This window comes from Phlebotomus papatasi, chromosome 2 (genome assembly GCF_024763615.1).
Source record: "Phlebotomus papatasi isolate M1 chromosome 2, Ppap_2.1, whole genome shotgun sequence".
In the NCBI taxonomy this organism is placed as follows: Eukaryota; Metazoa; Arthropoda; class Insecta; order Diptera; family Psychodidae; genus Phlebotomus; species Phlebotomus papatasi.
Window position 1 is genome coordinate 110,423,354 of NC_077223.1, and position 21,635 is coordinate 110,444,988.

The window sequence follows — 21,635 nt, forward strand, 5'->3', positions numbered from 1 at the left end:
TCAATTTATATCAAATTTTGCGGGCCAAGTCTACCTTTTTATCAACAAAAAGATCAAATTTTGAATATAAAATTATTCAAACACACAAATTACACATTTAGACTCTCGCCAGCGACAATTAATGTGAATCATATTAAAATTTTAATGTGAAAGTGAGATAACACAGTAAACCACTTCACTACCGATTAAATGAATTCACAAATTAAACAACTATTTGAAAATTTAAAAAGTGTTTAAGAAAAGCACCTTTTGGAATATTTTGGCATGAGTAAAACCATATGGATAAATAAAAAAGAAATTCGAGAAAAGTAAGTAATTTATACGTTACCGATTTATTACCGATTAAATCCAATGAAGTCAAGTTGGAAATTTCAAGACCTTTCACAAAATTTAAGCAAACGTGTGAGAAATAAACCCTCCATTCGATAGAAACTTTTTCGAGCATGAATGTCTAAGGGCGAAATATCAACTTGGACTGCTTCCAAAACACTTTTAAAAGTGAAAAAAAAATCTAGGAGCGGTTTCCGAAAAAAACTCGAAAACATGATTTTAGAGAGATAAGAGGATGGGGGAAAGGAAAAGCATTTACAGATAATGTTCATTAAGAAGTCACCGAAGACCGAAAGTTGATATCTCTTACCGTCTATGATACTCTTTTATAAACTTTATTACAATCTTTTCAATTTAGGTTTATTTTAGTCTTTATTTAGTCTTTTAAGTCACAATGCAGTCATTGAACTTCGAAAATTCCGAGATAAAACAAAAAGCTACACAAATTGCAAAAAAAATGCTTGACCTACATACACAACCGACTTATCGTCATATATCTCGTAACATGTTGCTTGCAAAATTCCACCTGCAATATTTCTATTGCTGTTGAAAGCCCTCCTGTTGATTGCAAATTCCAATTCGAAAATGAAAAATATGGAAGACAAACAGGCGGTAAAAAAATTCAATAGGGGATGTTTGTACAATTATATCAATTAGTTTTAATTTAATTCGTAAAATAAATATTTCATTTATGGTTTCAGAACCACATAAAATATGAATTTTCCATAAATTTTTAAATTCGATATGTACAATTCTCATTCGATTTTATTCACAAATTAATTTCCTCTAGAATTACGGATGAAAATTATAGTAGCAATTAATTTGAGACATATATTTTATTTTAAATCATCGTTAATATAGTATCAATAATAAATTTCCAGAAAACATTAAGCTCCAAAGGCATTTTAAATAAAAGAGCTTGGAAAGCAGCTGCAAAATCGAATTTAAATTAAATGTTGGTTTTTGTGAAAGAAACAATATAGGTCACAGTGACAGAAATAATTGTCGAGAATTGTGTCCCAATTCACGATTGCGTAATTACTCCGAGGTTGGGTGTTTGGATACTCTGAAACCATCCCAAAACCCCATCCTCGTAAATGGAATTCTTGTGCCCGAAGTCAAGTCTCATGATCATAATGTTTCTCCCAGAGTCTGAAACTTTTTTTTTCGCACAGTACCACCCACACAGAGTCTCCATAAAATTTCACCATCATCCCTTCGTCACGATTCAAGCCGGGTGCTGCTAGTACACAAATCACAGAAAGAGTCACGGTTAAGTTTGTTAAAATCACGAAAATTGTCTTAAGAAAATGTCAAGGAGACGATCAAAAAGACGAATTGTTGAGGACTTGACGATGGTTTGGGGCATGTCGCGACGTCATTATAAATTTTGAAATTGTATTGAAGGCCTGGGCTATACCAAGAGGTTAAGGGGGTAGGGTGTCATGAGTTCAAATCCGCTTCATCACCCAATTTTCTTGAGAAAGTCCCCTGCCACACAATTCCTCGCCCGAAGCCTAAATTTGATCCTTGACTCTGATTATTTTACTCTTGATTAGTGGATGGGTAATGAGAAGTAAATAATTATTTTCTTTCCATGGGAGTTTTTCCGGCCAATGTTTGTCCAAATGGACTTTCATCTTCCATTTCTACCTCATTATCTTGTGCCCTGAAAGGTTTTTTCTTTGCTAAAAATATCCTTCTCAGGTTTCTTGGGTCAAAATTATACACAAACGCAGTTTTCTTCTGTGTTTTCTATAAACAAGAAAATCGCAAATGAGAATCACTGAATAAGATGAATAACAGTACTAATGAGATATTCAGAAAGGGAAATGAAATGTTGTTTAGTCAGAAATTATTTGCAGAAATCGGTAAACATAAACTAATTAAAGTAAATGGATAAAATTTCAGTTTGAATAGGTACAGCCCACATAGCAAGAAAAGAAAGACTAATACACACCTGGGTTGCCTAAAATCGAAAAAGAAGGTTGCAATATAAGAACCAGGGGGGCGACATTAGCCCTGAAAAATGCGACCAGTTTTAGTGTAAATTTTTCCCTGTTTTCGTACACATTTCACGAGATATCTTCAAAACAACGTAGATTGATAATTTGGAGCTTTGGTTGCCTCTTCGTTATTAAATTGGCTTTTATATTGTAGTAGTATTTTTTGCTAATTTATTCTACAATGACAGAAAACAGCTAATAAACTCAAAATTTTTTTCGGCTTGCTAGAAACATATGGGAAACATAGGAAATGTCATGCCCCTGATAAGAATATATGACTTTTTTTCTCTATTTCTCCATTATCTGTTCGAACAATTTCCATTTGAACCCAAATACTGGTAGGTGGAGCACCTTTGGAATAGGGATTTTTCTCCTATATTTAAATGGATCTGGACCTTATTCAGGCTTCAGACCTAAGGCTTAAATACATTGCTTAAATGTTTTATAATTCCTTATTAGTCAAGATATTTTCGAAAATTTAACTTAGGGTTGGATTATTAAGAACGAATGACCTATTAGATTCTGAAAAAGCAATAAAATTAGTTGCCATTTAGGATTCTGAAAGCCACGGGAAATGTGCTAAACTTCTAGTTTGAAGACTGTTTTACTCAGCCTTACTTAAGGCTCAATTTTTATTTAAAAAAATACTGAAAAAGTGCGAAAAACAGTGGTTTTTAAAACAGAGCTATTACCGTTACTTTCCCGATCCATCACCGATTATGACCGATGCAGTCGGGTTCAGAATTTCAATACCTTTCCAAAAAATCCAAATTTAACCAAATCGGTTGAAAAATGAACCAACCAAAGCGGTTGACCTTTTACATTTAATAATTCAAAATGACGAATTTTCCGGTCATAGGTATGTTTGGGCGAAATGTTCGCCTGGACTAGCTCTAAAACATATCCGAAAATCACTGAAATAGCTTGGACCAATTTTAAGAAAACCCAAAAAACCTTGTTTTTGGAGGGGATAGATGGGGTGGGTAGGGGAAAAACAAACGTCGAGAGATTTTCTTTTTTTATTGGGGATCATCGAAAACTGGAAGTCGATATCTCTTACCGTTTAAGCTCCAAAACAGTGACAAATTGAAAAAAAGTCGATTATAATAACTGCTCTCTCTCTCTTTGAGTTCGATCAGTAAAATATGAAGAACACCCTATTTTAAAGGTACCCTAATTCAAAAGTATTCAACTTCCCCCTGGGGTCTTTAAGAAACCCGACACGAAAACTGACATAACAACATTTTTTAACACTTTTAACTGAGAAGAAATAAGGGATATTAGAGAACTTAAGTTGCAAGACTAAATTTTAGGTCTGCAGACCGTCTAAGATTACAGCGTCTCTGCTATTGATTTTACGAACTTTAGGTTTTAGAGAATTGACATTCATTGAAAGGCCCTTTAGATTTTCTTCAGAAAGAGAATTTAATCGGTTTGGTAGAATCGCTATGGCTACTTAAGTACTAAACTAAAATATAGCAGGCATTACAGTTTTCCAAGAGTTTTCATCCATGAGGCTGCAGAGCCTCTGGTTTAGGATCTACAAACTAATGTAGTTCTAAAGAATTATCAAACTATCAAGGGTATTTCATATTTTCATTCAAAAGAATTAAATCAGTTATAGTCATGAAACTAGCAAAATATTGTGATTATCTCTCTGGTGTTGGTTTTTACAAAGTTAGCTAGTTCTAGACTAGAGAAATGTTAGCCATCAAGGTCCTTTAACTATTCTTTAAATCATATTTAAATCTGTTCAGTAGGATTAGTGATATAGTCCTCAATCTTTAAACGTTCAAATCTTTTGAAAATTAAGTCGGTCCTTAATACGGTCCTCTGACCTAAGGCTTGGCTATATGACTTAAATCTGTTAATTCCTTATCAGGAAATAGGTCTTAAGTAACTCTTGTTTTGGATTGGATATTAAAGGCAAGTAACAGAAATAACCCAATAGATTTTTGACAGTCAGTATAATTGATTATTATTTCGATTTTTGAGACTTTCGAGAACTGGGCTAAACTTCCAGTCTGAAGCCAGCACGAAGCTGAATTATATTATCTATAAAATATTTCGAATTTTAAAGTGTTAAACTTCTTAATGCATTTACGCTAAAATTTAACAAACTACAAAATATTTTAGTTCAAACGAAAATATCAAACATCTTCAACTGAACACAGGATAGCACCGAACACCGCGGTTTTTAAATTAATTTTAGACTTCAGAGGATGAGATCTGCATAAATTTATATGCACTAGGAATCCTTTTCCATTGATGACATAATACACATAAATTCCAAGTAGTTTAGAAATAAAAATCAATGTTCGGTACTACCCCATGTTAGGTGGTGCCCTGGTTTCTCCTAAATTTAATCCCAATTTGATGAAGGACTATCGTGATACTTAAAAATAAATACGTCCGGTTATAGTCAGTACATTCTGAGTAATCTCTAGAGGAAAAACACTTTTTCAATCTTACCCAGGGCTTTCGGTCCGAGATATGGGCTGTTTACCTTCTTCAGTGACTGACTAAACTATGTTTTTCGGATTAAGGATTAAAGGAGATCCACGTTTAGGACCGAAAACTGAGCAAAACTGAAAGAGTGCGCTTTTTCTCAAGGTGACTTAAAATATATCACTGAGAAAAAAACGGGTGTGCGATTAACTTTTTTTCCTCATAACTTTAACACTTTTTAGATGTAAAAATATATCAACATTTTTTAATGTTAATTTTACACCTTATTAAGGGTAAAATTAACATGAAAAAGGGTAACTTTAACCCCCAATACACCTAAAAAGGGTAATATTTACACCGATTTTGGATCAATACTGCAGGATAAAATTAATATTTCCGGAATGTTATTTTCATTTTTCGGATTTCTCTCAGTGACTGGCTATCACCGGACAGTTCTGTATTTAAATTTTTTTTCTTTAAGCTTTCTCTATTTAAGGCAATATCTTAAATATTCAAATAAGAAAACATTCTTAACATTTTTTGCATTCTTGCACTAGATCTTCTTTGGACTGTACAAATCCTGAAGACGACTCCTATTCATGACCCATTAACGGTCTTCAAATATCATTTCCGATCTATGATAAATTGGTAAATTAAAAAACGATTTTAAATAAAATTCCAGGGTATTCCGGGTATTTATTACTTGATTTGTTAAGCGATTTAAATAAGTTGCACAAATAAAAATAAAAGAACCATGCGTCAGGATCGATTTTAACTTTTTTTTCTTATCCGACCCTCCTTTAGGGAGGTTTGTCGTGGAAGAATAAAATATTATAAAAATACTTAAGAAAATTGTGAGAGAAAGAGAAGATGTGAATTTGAATGTGGCACGAGATATAAATTACAAGTACATGAGCTTATTGTATACAACATTTGACATTTGCCAAGATCTCATCTGATTTAATTCACTGCGACCTTCTCCCTTTTGTGCGGGGGCGCAATTTGTGGGGCTGCTGTCTTGTGGAAATCTGTCGGTGTCTGAGGCAGGGACTGAAACTTCTTAGAGCACTCATCATCCTATCCTTCATAGTAGGTGGATTTGTCCTAGGAGACGGACTTCAACTGTGTCTCAGACACTCGTCAACACAACTTCATCCATTGGCCTCACCACCCACGAAGAAAGCTTTTCCATCCCCCAACCACCCCCCCACTCGTGAACAATTCATGAATATGAAAAATTGAATTTTCCTGTGGCTGAACGTTTTTCTTTTGCCACTTTGGATGCCTCTCCATGGCCGCATCGGAAGACAGCAAACTAAATGATAATGATGTTGTTCTATTGTTGAGCCTCCCCCGAGATTTGAAGGGTAGGGATGTTTAAGAATAGATGTGGTCTCATGTTACGAGACTCTGCCCTTGAGAGTGAGAAATTACAAGCTTTGTAAGCTTTCCAAGGAACATTTGACATTTCTTCGCAACAAATCCTGTAACACGCCACATTTGTCGCACTTCCACTTTCTCCCATTTTTTCGGGAAAGAAGAAAAATGTCTAGAACATGTCCCCAAAAATAGCACAACTTACGGCTTGGCATCAATAACAAACATCTCACCTTTGTATGATGAATTTTCCTATTTTTTTTTTGTTTCAAACACTTCTCTCACTACCATTCCTGCAGAGCTTTCAAATACGAAAACCCCCTTTATTCCAAAGATTGAGCACATTTTAGGGGTATTAAAGTATTCGGGATGCTGCAGCTTCAACTAGAGTGTTCTTTGGAATTGGGGCTATCTTGATGGTGATGTTTTTCCATAGAAAATGGGAAAATTCTCAATTTCAAGGAGCTTAGATATAACACAATTCTTCCTCAGCACTAGCATTCATACTTCCTCAGACCATTGGCCCACTTTTCGATCAATAGAATTTTATTCTGCAAACAAACCAAATTCCTAGCATAAGCAGAAATCTTTGATAAATTCTTTCATGAAGAATGAGAGAAAAAACCAATTCGCATAATGCTCGAACTTACGTACTGAAAAATTTTACGAATTTGCGTGTCGTTTATACACAGATTCGCAAATTATAGCAGCTATCTCAAACTATAAGGAAATTTAAATACAATTATTTCTTTTTATAAAATTATTAAATAACTTCTAAAATGTTGTAATAAAAATCCCTCACCAGTTTATTACCGGTTCAGTATAATTAGTAGAAACTTCTCCTGAGTGCTAACAGATGGAGTTTTTAACAAAGAGAAAAGAAATTCGAAGATGGGTTCTGAAACCAAACAAAAGATATTTTTACTTCTCGTTTTGTCCACGTGGTGGCTGAAGTTATTTGTGTCCAAATATCGAAATGCAGTGCCCGCTTTGTTATCCGGATGATTGGGAGACAATATGACAGATGTCCGCTTCGTAATCCGGATGGATTTTTTGAATTTGTTCAAAGTCTCGAAAATATAATACAAGGTTTTTTCTATAATTAGAACAAAAGTTTTAAAGAAGCTTAATAAGACATAATTAGAGAATTCTACGCTATTATACTTCATTTATTAAACACAAACATCACAGGATAATTCATTTTTATTGCTGAACACACATGCATAAATGACCTCAAAATGATTAGAGAGCGGGCACTGTGATTCGAATGTCAACATGGTCTCTTCTCAGTAATAATCTTTCGGATTTCGAAAAGAGAAAACAACTCTAAAGCCGAAATTGAAAAACGTCTAGAAGTTTAAAGTGCAGTTTACATATTCGACGCTTTAGCGCTGGCTGTTCTTTCATTATTATCGAATTTTCTGTGTACTGGAAACTTCAAGCGTAAACATTGTCGACAACAGTGCGTAAAAATTTGCAGCAAAAATAGTTTTTTTTTAAGATTATTTGCAATTTCAAGATAACAGATGTTTTGAATTGCAATTTCATTGAAATAATGACTTTTCCACGGACTTATTTAAATTTTCGAACTCCCAAAGAGTTTGTAAGTAAGTTCCCTCTGATATACCTTCAAATAAGTACAGTATATACCTCAATTGGATAGAGCTCTCGAATCGGAAAGGTTATTACTAAACATAAGGATTTAAGATTTTCGCCCATAACACAAGAATTTCTGAATTTTTTCGAATCTCCGACTTTTTTGAGACAGAGGGAGTAATTTTTGATAGTTGCAACTTTACTCATCCTTTAGAAATGCCGCTCAATAAATTTTACTGCAATTGCAGTTATTTTAAAATAAGAATGGACTTTCGAAATCCTTTTAGTTTTATCGGAATGACCTGTCAAAGATATTTTTCAATTCCGAATGTCAAATCTTCGAATTTTTCAAAAACTTTCAAATTCGAATCGAATTTTCCGAATGCCGGTATCAGGCAGTTAACAATTTTTTTAAGACTGATTCGCATATTAGTTTCGAAACAATTCGACTATTCAAATGAATTCATTCAAAACAACCGTAGAATCGATTTTCAATATATTTCTTTGAAAAGGATGTAGTTTGTCCCCGAAAATTCAAAAGTTCGAAATTTCACAAAAATGATACCATCGGGTAATCTTATAATAAAATTTATATAAATAATAAAAATAACAAACAATAAGCAAGAAGCAATAAAAATAAATGTTTCTGTTTTCGCCCGGGATCGAACCGGGGACCTTGTGCGTGTGAAGCACACGTGATAACCACTACACTACGAAAACTCACGATAAAAGCAATATTTTTAATCAAATTTTAATAACATCGTACTCCTCGAAGCAAAACACCTTCTAAAGTAGTTTGCCAAAGCAGAAACACCTCAAGCGTATAACAAACTAAAATTTATTTTGTTTCCAGCTAAAACTTCTCCCAATGAACACTAAAGAAGATGCAATATTAATGCGATAGAAATTAAATTGGACTTACCAATTGTATTCCTTGAAGCTCTTTTCATTATTTTTCAATTTTAGTGCCCACTGCCCCAGAGGGGAATTTGGAAATAACAATACTGGTATAGAAAAAAAATTGGATGTGCAATATATATTCGAACTTCGAACAATACCAAAATGTGCTATCAAATGCAACGCTATCAAATGGACAAGATGAAATTTGCAGAAAGAAAAAATAACGAGTGTGATATTTAAATGATACGCCAAAAATTTTACACGAATCATCAGAATGCGAATAAATTGGAATGTTAAAGTTGAAAGTATTATAGATAAAAGATCAAGTTCAAAAGATACCTCGAATAGCTATGGCAGCCATTGTGAGATGTCGAATTCAGGCAAAAGTTAGGGCAAGTTAGCTGAATCAAATTCAGGTTCTTTTCATGCAGCGTTTTGAGATCGATCGTGAACATTTTCCGAGATTGGCGGAAGATCGAAAATGAAAATGTCCTGGATGAATGTCCTGGACCCGTGATCCCAATAGAGATAAGTGGACTAAAATTAAAGAATGGAAAATTTAACCCTTTAAGGACGATTGGGTCATCGGTGACCCAAAAATGAAATTTTTTCTACGGTCTTCTAAAATTGCGTTTTGCTTTAAAGAGTCAGAAAAAGTGATTTCTTTTACCCTCGATTTTTACCCACTCGTCCTTAACCCTTTAAGGACGATTGGGTCACCCATGACCCAAAATTGAAATTTTTCCTACGTCATTCTAAAGGTGTATTTTGCTCAAAAAATTTCGAAAAAATTATTTTTTCTGACCCTCGATTTTTGACCTTCTCGCCCTTAAAGGGTTAAAGGGTTAATTGATATTTCATGAATTGACAATACAAGCGCCATCTGCGTTGAAAGTACTTCCAGTTTTAATTTTTTTTAGAGTAGCTTTATTGACTGTAGGAAGCGCTGAACTGAATAAATGATGTCTAGCTTTGAACGAGTTGTCAAACGTCAAAATCAAACTGTCAAATTCAAATCTATAAAAAATTATTCATAACGTATTCAACTCTATTGTGTCATCTCGTTTAGACATCATGGCTTAATTGACATTGCGAAATTTTACCACGTTGAGTGGGCAGTGCGTGCTAACCGAACCATTTTGATTGGCTGTTGTAATCTCTCACTTTGCAAATAAATGTTGTTGATCTCGGTTGCAATTAATACCCATAATAGAAGCTGGCACACTCATGCAATTTACGCCCCTGTCAGTATCAAATTCCTTTATGAAATTGGATCAGACAGTGTCGCCCTCTCCAGTGACATTCCCATCATGTTGACTTCATGAGGCGCGATTGTAAATCATGCTGATGGTAATCAATTTTTTACGCGCCATGCAGAAAAATATCGCTGGCAGTGTTTTTAAGAAAATTAAACCTTGACAATCTTCCGAATTTCCTGCCTTTTTCGTCGCTCTTCGAGAGTTTCTCTTTTTTTTCGCCAAGTCACTCCCACATCTTCCTGCATCATTCTGGGGTTGAAAGGGAGAGGTTATATAAAAGGAAATGGGGATGGTTGGGGGTTTCCCAAGGAGTTGCGAAAAAAATGGCAGACAAGGTGCTCCCGCAGAAAATGCTATAATGGAATATCCGTCTTACTTTTTCATGGCATTTTCTCCTTTTAAGAATCTACCCTTCGGCTTTCTTCCTTTAAGATACATTTCGGTGGGAAAAATACGCACTTGTCCCAGCATGATAAGGCATCACTGGAGATGATGAGCAATGAAACCACCAGTAGGAATAAAAGGTCACAGAATATGAATTTTTGGTCATGATTTTTTGGAGTTTTTCCAAGATTTTCTTTCCGCATATCTGCCCTTGAAGTTCGCTTAAAAGACACTTTAGTTTGTTTAACTAAATATTGATCTAAATTAATCCAAAATTAAGTTCAAACAAACTAGATTTTCCATGTAAAATTTAAATACATAAATTAACGATATATTGCCAAAAAATACAGAATAATAATAACCTGCTTATAAAAAGCTTATGCTTAGATAGTTTTTCAAGAATTTTATTTGATTTGACTGAGTTTTTCAAGAAACTTTAAGAATTAAAAATTGAAAACTGAGAACTGTTACCAGCGCCACTGACAGGATAGTAGTGCCCTCACGCGGAGTAAAAGGTTGTCAGTGTAAATATACTTTGAAATTCTCTTACTTTTATTGCGCAAAAAAGTTGTTCCAATAAAATTAAATAATTTAACTCTATTGAGATGGGAACAGTAAATTGTTTTAAAATTTATTCGAAGATATTAACATGTTTATAAAAAGCGCATTATTAGAAAGTTTTCCGTGAATATTGTATGAATTGACTGAGCTTCTCAACAAGAAGATTTAAGAATAAAAATTGAGAACAGTTATTAGCGCCCCTTGCGAGAATGCAGAGCCATCACGCGGTATTAAAGATTGTCAGTGATAATGAATTCCTGGCAATTTACTTAGTTTTATTTCGCAATAAAAAGTTATTCCACAAAAATTAAACCACTTAAATTTTTTGAGATGGGAACAGTAAATTGCTTTAAAAACTGTACGAAAGATTGGCAGTGTAAATGAATTCTCAACAATTTGCTTACTATTTTTGCAATTTCAATCCAATTCAATTCGCTTATTGACTCACAAAACATAGGGTAGTTCTCTCTTACAAATTTGTGGCATAAATAGGAATGAAGGAAAGAAAAATTAAGCAAAATAATAAAGTAAAAAAAAATTAAGAATTTGATTTTAAAAAAAAAAGGTTAAAAATAAATTAGTGAGGTCCATTCTTGAAGTGTTCCCAAATAGTGTCAGGCATAAAATGGAGAAAAATATTTCTCCATTAAATGATTTAACTCTATCGACATGGGAACAGTGATGGAAGATAATGAAAATAAAGATGATAGATATTTACTAATTTTATGAAGAAATTTAAGAGAAACAGAGTATTTTTGAATTTTTCTTTGGTCTTTTACAGAAAAATGAATATCCGATGTAAAATTCGATTAAAAATTACTAAACTGACAATTGAGAACAGTTGCCAGCACCATCTTTAAGTGAAAATGATGTCCTTACTTTTAGTAATTTCAGTGAAAATGCTAGATGGTTTTTCCAACCGAAAAAGCAATAACAATTTTTGTCACAGTATCCCGAAAGAAATAAAAATAATGAAATGCCATGGAAATATACAAACTTTATTTAAAAAAAAACCCTTATAAATAAAAAAAAATAAAAAAAAATATCTTCTGATTTAAATAGAACATTAAATTGTCGATAACCTTTACGTTTGACTAAGAAACTTCGGAACTGAAAATTGGGAACAGTTGTCAGTTCCTCTGAAGTGAGAACACAGAAACAACGTAGTTAACTCTTTCGCGTCTTTAGGGTAATGTCATGACTCGGGGAAAAAAGTTTTTTTTGGGTATTTACATTAATTGAAATCTATCTGTTCGTGCACGACATCATAATAGAAGGATGTAAGATTCTTGGCTCATTTTCTCAAGACTCCAGTTAGATTTCAATTAATGTAAATAGCCAAAAAGAAACTTTTTTCCCCGGGTCATATATGACCCTAAAGACGCGAAAGAGTTAAGGGATGATTTTTCATATGGTTAAAATATGAGACACAAATAAAGTAGTTTACAAGAAATTAAAGAATAAAGCTCATCTTTACTGTGTTATCACACTTGCACATTAAAATTTTAATATGATTCACATTAATTGTCGCTGGTGAGAGTCCAAATGTGTAATTTGTGTGTTTGAATCATTTTATATTCAAAATTTGATCTATTTGTTGATAAAAAGGTAGACTTGGCCCGCAAAATTTGATATAAATTGATTTATAGCATTAATGCGAAAAATTAATGCGATTTTCTCTTTAATTTTTTAATGTGAAAAATATTTATGCTTTAGGTAAATTTGGATAAATTTAGGTAAATTTTATTTTTGCAGGCCAAGTCCACTTCTTTATCAATAAATAGAAAAACCGCAAATATTAAGTGACTCAAAGACACAAATAACATATTTGGACGCTTACAAGTGACAATTAATGTAAATCACATTAAAATTTTAATGTGCAAGTGTGATAACGCCGTTAAAAGGAATTTCAGTTAACTCACCTGGTAATAGTGAGAACAGTTCATGAGAATAACCTAAAAGTTCACCAAAAAATAGCAGAACATCTACAGAAATTGCAATTATCTCTGTGAAATTACGTTCAGAACTATACAGCTCCCAACAGCAAAGTTTTGCTAAAAAATTGGTAAAATAAAAGTGAAATGGATGCGGAAAATGGCAAGAGTGGAAAACAGTGGGATGAAATTATTTATAATAAAACATGCCCCAGAAAATTAAAGTGTGGAAATTTCGAGCGGAAATTTGAAGCACCCAAAATGAGCACAATTTTCAAGCTCATTACACTGAAACGGACAAAATTAGTATAATAGTCTGACGCTCCAATTGTGCATTTATTGCTGAGAAGCACGGAATTTGGGACGGAGATGTTGGAACCCTTGGGTCATATTTTATGTTTGGATATAATGCGAAATGAAGTGGCAATAATTCAAAATACATCCAATGATGCAAATTATCCCGAAGTTTCCCTCCAAAAATCACAAGCTAAGCTCCAAAGCTTGTCATTTTGACTCATCAGCTGGGGAAATTGGTGGAAATTCCCTTCATTGCGAGAATGAGCCTCGAAGTTAACCCCCTGCAAATGCCAGGAAGACGCTTTTTTTGCCATCCACAATGATATCCTCATTTGGAATAGATTAGAATTTACGTGTGCTGAGTCCATATGAAGCATTGTCTTCACCGCCTGACTCCCGCAGACACTTTCCGCCAGACTTCGTCAGAGTTTTACCAACATCCCAAGCCACCCACCAACGGCCCCAGTGGGTGGCCTCGAGGCGTGAAACAAAAGATAAAAAGCAGAAGAAGAAGTTTCTCGTGCTGAAGTAAGGAGATGGCAAAGAGAAACCCCAAAGCACAGGCAGGTAAATCAACAAGATTCACCCAGAGAGGTGTGCCAATTTTTGCGTGAGCTTGGATGAGCTAGAACACTTGATGAGTACTTACAAAGTCACTCAGTTGGGGTTGGTGTTGGAGATAAATAGTAGAATTATTTCATGCAATTGAATAAAATACTGTTGTTTCGGGCGAGGAGTCAAGGTCTGTGTACTTTCTTAGTTAAAGCCTTGACTAGTGGCTTTAATAAAAGAAAATGACATTTATGATCCTAATGATAAATACTTTGTTGACTGAAATTCTCACTAAAAGCTTGAGAACTAAAAATTGGGAACAATTACGGAATAGCGCGCTACCTTCGGACGACTCAAGCTTCGGACAATTCAATTTTTCTCTATGTTCCTTATAGATTTCACCTAAAGCTCTTTTCTGGAAATTTGAGGTATTGGACTACCTATTAAAATACAATATTATAATGGGCCAAATTCATTTATAACACATTGAGAAAAATGAATTGTGCGAAGCATAAATCGTCCGAAAGTAGCGCGCTTTCCCCTACTAGCGCCACTCGGTTTAATTCCCTACCACTAGTGGCGCTACAGGCTTGGCGGGAAATATTTTCCAGTGTCACTGATGTCAATGCTTGTTTTTCGAAGGGGAAATATTGTTCTATAAAAATTTTGAGAACTGTAAATTGAGAACTAGGATTTTAGGTTGAGAAATATTCTTTCGGTGAACGTCAAAATTTATTGAAAATACCTTAAGAGCCCCAATCGGCAAAGCTTGAGAACTCAAAATTGTGAACAATCAGTAACGCCTCGTGGTTTAATTTTTTCTACTGCTATAGGTGCTAGAGGTTTGGACGAAAAGATTGCTAGTGCTGGTTTTTGGTAAAGGAATGCTGAAAATATTGTTCTTACATCTTGAGAACTGTAAATTGAGAACTGGGATTTTACAACAACTGTCGCTCCATTGAAGTTGGAATTTGTTGATTATAAAGGGTCCAGATAGCACCAAGCTTATCCTCAAGAATATTTAGCTTGCAAAATTTAGCTGCAAGTAGGGTAAAGTCGGTAAAGTGGTACAAGTTGGACAATGGTACAGTTTGGACAGGGCTTTTTGTCTCGATAAATTTAGTACTTCATTTTTATTTGTATATTTTTAATGCTTTTGTTTTTAATTTGGTTCCTTGTGCTTAAAAACAAATTTTGTACTGTATTTATTAAGAAAAAAGTCATGTCCAACTTGTAACGGCGAATTGTCCAACTTGTAACACTAATTCCAAATTATATCACTTTACCATATTATACACTGAAAGATCAGGTTCATCGATTTTAGAGGTTCTGTGGATCAATTACCTTTATCTGATCCTTTACAGCTAAATCATAAGGTCTAAATATTTTCGAGGATCTTAAATTAATTTCACAATTAGGCTCCTGAACTGTTCTCAATTTAGTTCTCAAGTCTGAATGTGTTCAGGACCATTTATAATGGAATTGCTAAATCAGTTCTTTCATTTGCAAATAAACTTCACCCACGATTAACTCCCAAAGAAACACAAATGATGCAGCTAACCCCTCGGGAGGGATATTCCTCACATTCCTGGGATAATCGAATGCTTATTGGACGCCAAGTTACTCAGCGGGAGATAAAGTTGAACGAACTGGGGGCTCCAGACGTTGCGATTAATAAAAATGGGAACACTGTGCTGGAATAAAATTCTCCTTTGGTAATTCCAGCTGTCTCATGCAGTCGATTTTAACTCACTGATGATCTTGGGTTAAAATTTTTATCGCTTCTGCGAGAATTTTGCAGAGCGCAAACCGTGAAAAAAGGGTCAAGGGTGAATTTAATAATGTTCCTCTGGAGTCTGTGGAATTTTGTGGATTTCTGCACAAGACACTTCGTCAATCAATCTCGAGGACTCGATTAAATGGTGCTTGAATATGGTGATATATAAAAAAGACACATTTGGGGCTCCACATGTTCCACCAAGAGCAGATTATTCCTCCATATCGCGTAGACAAAAGGGGTGACTCGGGAAAAAAATCCTTTGCAGAGAGTTTCAATGGGAAATTTAGAGACTCTGTATATATCAGGGTGGAGTCACATTCACAAGTTAAACCCCTAAATTGACTGTGACACTCCATCTGATATAAAGTCTTGTGTTTCTCAAATCGGTTACGCAACAAAACGCGCTCACGATATTCAAATTTCTCCCAAACGCGAGGATTTTTTTTTCTCTCAATCCTACAACAAAGAATTATTTTTCCTGCAGAAGGCTTATCAGTTCGCAAAAATTCATACCCTACACATATTCTACAACGTTCTAAATCTAGAGACATAATACTGCAGAATGTTGCGCATGAGAATGGTGTATCATGTTGAAGAAAAGGAAGATTGGGAAAGAGAATTTATTGTTTTCTGAGTACAGAATAAAATCCTCTTTGAATTTGCATTTATGTATTTCCGCATTGTGAGTCAGTTGAAGAAATAAAATTGAATTGCCATCAAATTATGTACGACCGTAAATTCCTAAAGGAGCTTAAATTATGACTGAATCACATAAACAGACAAATTTATGAAATTTTCAAAACATTTTGAATTAACTACTTTGGCTCTTTGAATTCACAGTACATCTGCTTAAATGCATTTTCAATAAAAAAAAGGTCTATTAAAGTGAGATCTGAAATAATCATTTCATTTTTAATTGATAATATTCCAAATTCTTAATAAATCTATCTAAAATGTCTCACATTCTTTCTCATTTCTTTTTTTATATTAGTGAAGTTAGTGAACGTTTCGTTAAAAAAATGTTTTAAAAAGAGTACAAATAATGTCAATTTTGTTATCTGAGTGAGAGAAGACTTAACGAAAGATGCTAATTTTAAAGAAAATGGACATTGAAAACAACTCAACACAAAGTAACTGCTCTCGTACAAATATTTTGTAATGAATAATAACCTTAAAATACTAATCCATTAAATACAGTAGAGTTCCTCAAATTTTAACGACGGTAGAATTCAAAATGTAAAATTTGAGGTTGTGCGAAGACAGTTTTGCGTAGAGTCTGAATCAGAAAAAAATTTCTCTAGTAGGGTAAATTAAGCTAATTCAAAACCTGCTTCAAATGGAAATTTTTCGCTACTCCAAATGGATACGTCATTGTTTTCATGATAAATACAGTACTAAATTATTATATTTATATAATTTTCTATATCACAGTTTCATTATTTAGTTAATTTTGCTCCAAATAAAGCGAAAATCCATTCATATTCACAAATTTTAATTTTTTATTTTTTCTCAGAAAAAATTAAAAGTGTACCTTTTCACCATCGAATTTTTCATCGATTGACCATGTTTTTCAATGAAAAACACAATGTGGTAATTGTTGTTTATTCGTTTTGTTTAATATTTATGTCATATTTCTGGCTAATTTTAGTTAAATTAAGTGCTAATCTTTATTGTTAACGGTACGTGAAGTTTTCAAATGAAATAATTACCTAGTTCGTGAACAAAAAGGGTTTTTCTGAAGTGTCTGCAATTGCTTCAATAGGAAATCCGGGAAATACGATTTTTTGGAGGGATTTTCTTATTGTTTTAGATGGGAGAGGAGAAAAGACAAGAAATAAGAACAAATCCTGCTCTCAGGAGCAACTCAACAAGGTTTTGGAAGCCTTTCGTCGCGGTTTCACTTACACTGTTTGTCTCCAATTAGAAACTTTCCCTTGTCTCCATTTGGATTAATTTATTTCCAATAGAAGCATTTTATGCTTGCGTATTTTTCGTGTATTTAAGAAGTTTTCAAATTATATCTAAAGAATTTTCACTGAACAGTAACATTCTAGAGGAGTCAAGGAGCAAATTTATGTAATTCTCTTAAGAAAAAATATGAACTTAATGTGTTGAATCTTCTGTCAAAGTTAAAGCGTCTGGAAATGGTTTTGAATTAGGACATTTACCCTATATCCTCAATATTATCGTATATTAACTTCCGCAACAACTTCCATTTATTTCACAATAAATGACATTGATATATTCTTTAACCCTTTAACGACGAGACACTTTTTACGGACTGAAAATCAACAATAAAAATTAAACTGAGAAACATAATCAATGATAAGTCTTACATCTAACCTTGGAAAGTCCAACAGAGTCTGATTCTGTGTATTTTTTTCCACTGTGAACGATAGGAACAAAAATAGCCTAAAAATTTAAGTAATTTTTCTGACAATATACCAATGAATGACATTTTTCGCTTTAATGAAAAATATTACGTATGAGTATTGTAGTTTTTATTGCCAAATGGGGTTTTGCTTAAAAAGAATTGGAAGTATAAAAAACAAATAAAATCAGTTATGAATTTGAGTATTTAAAAATTCGCCATTTTTGAGCTTAAATATTGACTACATAGCAAATAGCTGGAGACTTCCAAAACATATTCTAGATTCCTTCAACCTTCTACTTTAAAATTATGTACAGACATAAGAAAAAAATGACTTTAGGTAGTCAGGAAAAATTATTTTCTTTATGGGACACCGGTGTTCCAATCGTCCTTAAAGGGTTAAAGTTATTTTTCTTAATTTAGGAATAGTAAATTTCACATCAATTCCGTTACGTTTCTGAAAATATTGTTCAAATTTGAGGAACTCTACTGTAATTCAAAATCTGACGGAAAACAGAACAAATCTTTACAAATCACTTTGATATTTGTAACGGATTAATATTAATCAAGAAATGCATCAAATAATATTGCAGATAGTTGTACATGCTGTATTCCATCAAAATACAGTGTTACCAAAGAAATTTGTGAAATGGAAAATCCTGGGAAATCTGTTGGAGAAGCGTGATTTATCATTTAAGTTGAGATTTCATGCCATTTCGAGGATAAATTTGAAATGAAAACCCTTCGGATATGTTGGAGATACTGCAGTGGGTGGATCATTTGGATGGGATGCTCTTCGCATGAGAGATATCTTCCCAAAATGGGAGAAAGTGGCAGGAAATGGCGATAAATTTTGTGTATAAATGTAATAGAGACACATACAAATATATTTGTGACATGGCCCTGGATGAGGGTTTGGGAGGCAGGAGATGCTTTACGTTTGGGCAACTACAAAAAAAAATCACAGACATTCCAAGTTGCCTCCAGGGTGGAAAATCACAATTGGCGGAAGAAAGATATCACATAAATCCCCAAACTGGAGTGTTTATATTTCACAGTCCCTGACATTCACATTCACCCCCTGATCATCACAATATACCTCTTTTTTTGCGAAAGTAATAAAGCAATTGCTGATGAATGCTGATTGAAAGCTCACCACGTGCTACCTCTTTCTCTTTGTTCCAGGTCTGCAATCCCTGTGGGTGACTACATGGTGTAGCTCCGAACTGCAGCGGAAAAATCAACAACTGCCCCCGGCCACCATCCACGACAGACCACCCGCCACCCTACCACCCCCAACGGGCTCCCAGAGCAGCGAAAAGCTCATCGTGACACCCAGCAGTGAAACAGGTATAGAGCTTATGGCTCACCCCAAAAAAGCGGAAATTTTCAATAAAACAAACCTCGATCTCTATCACTCACCCTTTGCAACCTTTGACCCTCTCCTCCCACGCTTACCAACACGTCGGGAGGCACCAAACCAGGGCTCAGTTTTTGGCCATGAATTTGCAATTTGGAAATCGGCAGGAATTTTTATTAGGACACACACTCATTGCATTACAATCGATTTTGACGCACTCTTTTTACGGCTGCCCATATGGGGCGTTCATTTGACGTTCAGGAAAGCTGAGGGCAGTTGCTGAACCCGGATTATTTATGAATCTTTTTTTTTTTGGGATATTGTGGGAGAATTTTATTGATCTGAAACTGAAAATTTGATTACTTCCATATTCACATAAAATTAAGCAGCTTTCCGGGTTATAACTTTAAGGATTTGCCGGTTGAACTTTGAAGCAACATGGAAAGAATGAAATAGTCTACCCTTATCACCATACTCTACTCTGTGGCCACGTGCTTTATATCCTATTTTATAAAGAAAATTCCATTTATTCTGAGGTAAAGAAAACTTAAAGACTTAAGATATCAAAACCCGATGAAATTACGTGCTGATTGGACACGCGTTAATTAGTACTTTTCAGACAAACTTAAACTTTAAGGACGAGGGGTCGAATATTAGGGGTCAAAAAAAACAACATTTTTTAGATATGACATCATATCTAAAATCATATCTTTGAATATATTATAAGGGGTCCCGGTCAAAATCCCGAAAGCCAAAATCCCGAAAGCCAAAATCCCGAAGGCAAAAATCCCGAATTCTTAAAAGTGTCATAGCTACTCCCACGATTGCACTCGCGCTTGCTGGAGGCAAAGGGAAATCTTCTGTGCCTTGGGAAATTATTCTAAACATTTTCCTCCATATAATTTCATCCCTTTCAGGATTTTGAACATTCGGGATTATGTCTTTCGGGATTTTGGCCTTTTCGGGATTTTGGCGTTCGGGATTTTGGCTTTCGGGATTTTGGCTTTCGGGATTTTGGCTGCCACCGATTATAAGCTCATATCATACAGGTCCTGGTCAAAGTTCCGAAAGTCTAAATCCCAAATACCAAAATCCTGATTGGGTAAAACCTGGAATAGTCACAATTTTGAAAAGACAAAATCCAGAAAATTAAAATCCTAGAAGCCAATGTCCTGAAGACATAAAATCCCGAATTAGTCGAAATTCCGAAAGACAAAATCCCGAATTCTTAAAAGTATCATAACTTCATATCTAGTCCCATGAATGTACCTGCGCTTGTTGGACGCACAATTATCCTCCGTACAATTTCGCCCCTTCCGGGATTTTGACCATTGGAAATTTTGGATTTTCGGAATTTTGACTTTCAGGATTTTGGCGTTCGGGATCTTGGCTTCCGAGATTTCGACTGATTCGGGATTTTGTGTCTTCAAGACATTGGCTTTAGGGATTTTAATTTTCTGGATTCTACCCCAGTTCGTCCGAGGGCCCCGAGGGTGTTCTTGTGGGGGAGAACCCCCTTATCTCCTGGAGGAATTTTCGGTCTAATAGGTTGTAGCAGATTGCGAACGGAAAAATAGACCTTTCTTGACTTTTTCTCTTTAATTCTTCACGACGTTTCGAGGATGGATGTCCTCTTCATCAGGTCTACAAAGCATTTTTAACAATTTTAAGAATTTTTTGATGAAATGTAACAATATTATCAAAAAATTCTTAAAATTGTTAAAAATGCTTTGTAAACTTAATGAAGAGGACATCCATCCTCGAAACGTCGTGAAGAATTAAAGAGAAAGTCAAGAAAGGTCTATTTTTTCATTCACAATCTGCCCCCTTATCTCCGGTGCTCAAAGCGGCCCATTTGGCCACCGAGAATTTATGAAAAAATGTATCAGTGAAGTAATAAATGTGCAAAATGTAGACACTCAATTTTTGGCCTCGTGGTGGAAGGATTAGGCCAGGTGGGCGATATTAGCTCCGAAAAATGCGACCGATTTTAGTGTAAATTGTTCCCTGTTTTCGTATACATTTCACGAGATATCTCCGAAACTACGTAGGTTGCCAATTTGGGATGTTAGGTTGCCTATTCTATATTAAGTCGGCTTTTATTTTGCATTTATATTTTTTGCAAATTCATTCTACACTGACACAAAATAGCTAATAAACCCAAAAGTTTTTTCGGCGCACTAGAAACATATGGGAAACATAGGAAATGTCATGCCCCTGAATTAGGCAGTCCCCGGGGACTGTTCAGGAACACTGATTTACTTCCGACAAGAATTAAAAATACGCATGGAGGTTCCTTCCTTGCTCCCAATGAAATAATAAAAGCTCACAAATAGGAATTCCGATGTTTTTCCGGGATTTGCAGTTCATCTTTGACTTCCCTTCGGTCGCAAGTCATTTCAGGGTAGCTGCATGGGGTTGTAAGATTCTACCCTATTTTAAAGCTGCCCCAATTCAGAGGTGCCCCACTTCCCCTTACT

General features: G+C 34.6%; 1 protein-coding gene and 1 non-coding gene across 2 annotated transcripts in view; one reads left to right on the plus strand and one right to left on the minus strand.

The window, feature by feature from the left end:
- Positions 1-21,635, plus strand: part of LOC129800834 (uncharacterized) — a 55,199-nt gene that overhangs the window by 13,445 nt on the left and 20,119 nt on the right. The window contains exon 2 of the mRNA XM_055845509.1: positions 18,981-19,145. The gene's annotated coding sequence lies outside the window, so the exon portion shown is untranslated. The remainder of the gene's footprint in view (positions 1-18,980; positions 19,146-21,635) is intronic.
- Trnav-cac (transfer RNA valine (anticodon CAC)) lies at positions 8,405-8,477 on the minus strand. The gene has a single exon. It is a non-coding gene; the product is annotated as a tRNA-Val (tRNA).